This window comes from Mytilus galloprovincialis, chromosome 8 (genome assembly GCF_965363235.1).
Source record: "Mytilus galloprovincialis chromosome 8, xbMytGall1.hap1.1, whole genome shotgun sequence".
NCBI lineage: Eukaryota > Metazoa > Mollusca > Bivalvia > Mytilida > Mytilidae > Mytilus > Mytilus galloprovincialis.
Window position 1 is genome coordinate 57,344,223 of NC_134845.1, and position 4,417 is coordinate 57,348,639.

The 4,417-nt window shown below is 31.0% G+C and overlaps 1 long non-coding RNA gene across 2 annotated transcripts; it reads right to left on the reverse strand.

Moving 5' to 3' along the window:
- Positions 1–515: 515 nt before the first annotated feature.
- LOC143042271 (uncharacterized) lies at positions 516–4,036 on the reverse strand. 2 transcript variants are annotated; one of them, XR_012967926.1, is made up of 3 exons: positions 3,905–4,036; positions 1,114–1,216; positions 516–621 (listed from the first exon to the last, which is right to left on the reverse strand). It is a non-coding gene; the product is annotated as an uncharacterized LOC143042271 (long non-coding RNA). The 2 variants fall into 2 exon arrangements; XR_012967925.1 differs by having other exon boundaries at positions 3,909–3,995.
- Between the last annotated feature and the right edge of the window lie 381 nt (positions 4,037–4,417).

Here is a 4,417-nt window from a genome sequence, read left to right on the forward strand (position 1 = left end):
CACGAAAACTTCTGAGCAGTGCATATCATTTTAAATGCAATGACTCTTTAAAAGAATACTATTTAATAAAAACATACAAGAAATTAAAGAAAAATGACTTACATATTGTAATATCACTCAGTCACCATCGAAACCAATATAATTACGCAGAGAGAAGTCAATATGAAGTGGGATGAAAGACATAACGAGACAAGAGTAGGAGATATTTCAAAACATATAAAATCAGTTATATTGGCAATTATACCACATCTCCTTCTTTGTATACTGACATATTCATCTTAAATATGGAATAAATAAATCATTCATAAACAAGGTCTGAAGCTATAATTCTGAAACCGTGCAAGTTGCACCAAAGCCTCAAAGAGTTGCTAACTTTCAATTTAATTTATATTGAAAAACCACAAATTTCATGTTTGCATGAAGTTTGAGTAGACCTCCAAATAGCTATTGGGATTGTGCTGCTGGCTTGCTGTCTCATTAAAGTTTATCCAAATGCTCATATTTGAAATACATAATAATGAAAAAAATAGATTTATTTCAATCTCAAGCGAAATGTTTATTAAAATGATGACTCTCTTTCTTTTTTCACTGCTGTTTCTTCTACTTTTACATCTACATGATCTGAAAAAAAAACACAAAATACCAAAAAAAAAAATTGTTGAAATTAGTGTGTGCTGTTGGAGTTTCCATATTTAAATATATGAAGCTTACTGGTAGTTTAAAATCAAGACAACAAATATCAAAAGGATTAAAAAAATGTTATGAGTAGCTGTTAGCTGTTTTCATAGATTTTATTCAACTGTGACTCTTCCATAATTGCTATCTTGCAATTTGTCTAGTCTGTTAAACCTGAAATATTGATCATTTTTTTTGCCAGTCAAATGAACTAGTAAATACTTTCAGTATAATTCTACAACATACATGAATACATCTACTTAGTAATTGTTAAGGCCATTTAAAGTAATTTTTTAAAATATTACTATCAAATTGTTTTTAATTTTGATTATATGAACATGTTGTTTGGTTACTGTCTCAACAGCATACATGTATGACTAATTTCAATGTATTCTCGATGACATATTTGTTTCATGATATGTATGAATAACCACCTACCTGATACATTTCCCAACCTAATCAAGATCTCCAAGTTAGACATCGGCATATCTATCATATCAGTAGAGCCTGGTCAACTAGGCAAGGATAATTCTCCATTCTACTTCAAAAATAAAAAAAAAATACTCAATTGAAATAATTCATATATATCAAATGACTTTCAAAAATGTATATGAGTTTTTTTTTATGTGCATGATTGTGTGTGTTCTCATATACATGCAGGTCACAAAAATAACCATATAAAAATAGAAGAAAAAAATCAATGATGGGTTAAATGATATAATACACCAGTAATTAAACAATACAAATCTAACAAGAATGTGTCAATAAGTACATGGATACCTCACTCACACTATCATTTTCTACATGTATGTTCAGTGACTGTGGACCGTGAAATTGGGGTCAAACATCTAATATGGCATTAAAATTAGAAAGGTCATATCATAGGGAACATTTGAACTATATATTTCAAATTGATTGGACCTCAATTTCATCAAAAACTACCTTGACCAAAAACTTAAACATGAAAAGGGACACACAGACAATCTATCAAACGGACGATCAGATCAGAAAACATAATACCCCTCTACTATCGTAAGTGGGGCATATAAATTCTTGTTTTTTTTTTCTTAGTCAAAAATATTGTACGTGCAAAGCACAAACAAATTTATTTAGTTTTTTGACACGATTAATCAGATTATTTTTATTTTTATTCTATATACCACTACTCTATTGTAATGGAAATGGGGGAAAAAAAGAAAAAATCTGAGCATTGAGAATAGTTTTTTTTTCAAATTGGGGATCAGTATACATTGTAAACAAACCCCCCCCCCCCCCCCCCGCTTTCTTCAATTTAGTCAATTGTTCAAATTAATTTAAAGTTGATTTAGAAAAATATATTGAAGGCGATTTCAGAGGTTTTTCTACACTAGGCTGTTCTTGTAAATGAACATGGTTTAATGAATTGAGAATGTGTTTTTGGGCCGCAAATACCCGGCCTGTAACAATATGCACCAGAGGCAGTCAATATCCAAATACAGATGCAGGATTAATTTCATTAAGGCTCTTATGTAATTATAAGCATTGTGTATAAATTTCATAACATTTAGTTGAAGCAAACAAGAGGAAGAGAATTAAAGCAACAGATTAAGTAATTGCTTCATTTAAAAAAGAACATAAGTCATGAATGGTAAAAGTGACGCCACCCAATTTTGAACATGATCTGGTTTTTGTGGTAATGGGCATTGTATACCTATTCATTTTATAACATTTGTTTGCGGAAATTAAAGTAAGAAAACGGAAACTCAGCAATGTTTTACTTAACTTGTGCTATGGATAAAGACTGCATGTTTTTCTATGACACATTGTTGTGTAACTGTTTCATTGCAATTGGTTTCAGTAGCCAAATGGTCTTAAGTAAATAACTTCTCTATCCCTATCCTGTCAACACAAAGGTTGTGAATTTCAAAGCCTTTCAGTTTGACTATAATCTTAATTGACTTAGTTAGCCTGTCAATTTTACTATCTTGGATCTTGGTTCTCTTCAAGCATTATTTTCTCACTCAACCAATAAAAACCAACTACTACGAAATAGTACATAAAGCTGAAAGTTGCATTAAACACCAATTAACCACTGACATAAATCACACATGTGACAGAATAATTAAAAATTTGACACCTTTAAATGTTGTGTTTTCTGCACTGGGGGACTTGCTTTTAATATAGTAAATATTTGATACATGTATTGACAAAAATAATTATATTAAGCATATAGTATAACTTAATCAAATAGCAGCATCATATTTTCTTAATTCTTGTGCGTTTTGTACAGCAGCTGGTATTAAATCTAAACAGAAATTATAATAATTTTTTCTCAAGATTAGATTGATAGCATATGTAATAAAAAATTTAAAATCTAAAAGCCCACTTTTTCTTGTTATAACATATTAAAACTTGGCCTTTGTTTTCACTTGCTAAGAGCTATATATATTTGTTGGGTTGCTTTTCATGTCTAATAATCATACGACCATTAATTACTGGCTTATTGACAAATCATTAGTGTATCTTTTTTTTTACTCTGGGTTCGGAACCCCCCTTTTTAAAATGGCTGGATCCGCCCCTTATTATATAGCAAAAAATTGAAGGTGGCATATTTAACTGTAGTTTGTTGTAGTATGAGGTCCAACATTCACTGTCTCAACTCTTTGGCGATTCTCGTAAAAATAACACACATCCCCGATAAAGACTCGTAAAGTGAAAGTTAAATAAGAAATAGACTATAGTTTCTCGGGATATAAATAGACAGACCCTAAATAGACAGTCTGACAAATAACTCGGCCGTCTCCGTTTCAATCAGATATTACATAGACTCATAGAGTATGCTGTTTTAATTTGGCGTAGATATTTCTTTATTACTTTTAACAATTCAAAGTAATACATATCAAACATACACGGCTTCTTCGGTGCCGGGCTGCCATACTTTTTGCGATGATTGTTTACATTTTTTGGCCAACACAAATATCTTTCATTTTCACGGAATTACACAAATCGTCAAATGAGGAAACGTTACAAAGCACAACGTGACGTTGTAGACTAATTCCATAAAAAGCATCAACATCTATAGTTTGCCTGGTTCGCGCTGTGCATTAGAAAGCCAGATCAAGCTAAAAATTTGGGATCATTTCAACGAAGTTCTCAAGTATGTTCTCTGAAAAGCTCCAATTTATTTACGTACGTTTTCAAGAGAAAGATAACATTTTACATTTTAAACGTACAGGGCTAATGTAATTACCTACTGAACGATAGGAGCATCAGACAGTACAATCTCTGAAAATTTTCCATCACAATGAGTCTTCTGCTATAAATATCCGTTGTTTATAGATGGCGCGCCAGCTTAATAAAATAAAGTCTATTCCGATAAAATAAACGAAAAATGTAACGTCGTCTAAAAATTGCCGTTTTGTTTGACAGGACGCAAATTTCATTTATTGTGTATCAATAAATATAAAACCATGTAAAAATTATTTAAATATTCATTTACTTTTGCATCTAATTTATTTCTAACTCAACCCAATAATTCTATTTGCAATTACGATAACAAGTGGCAATACAAAACGAAATATTGTATGACGGCAGATCGCAAAATTACGACGTTACTTTAGCGGACAGAGTGCCTATTAATAGTAATAATTCATATCGATAATACCACTATAAAAAAGGGGGAATACACCAAACTTACTTAAAACTTACATGAAATAAATTGATTTCTTCCTGGCATGCTGCAGAACTTATTTTAACATACTGT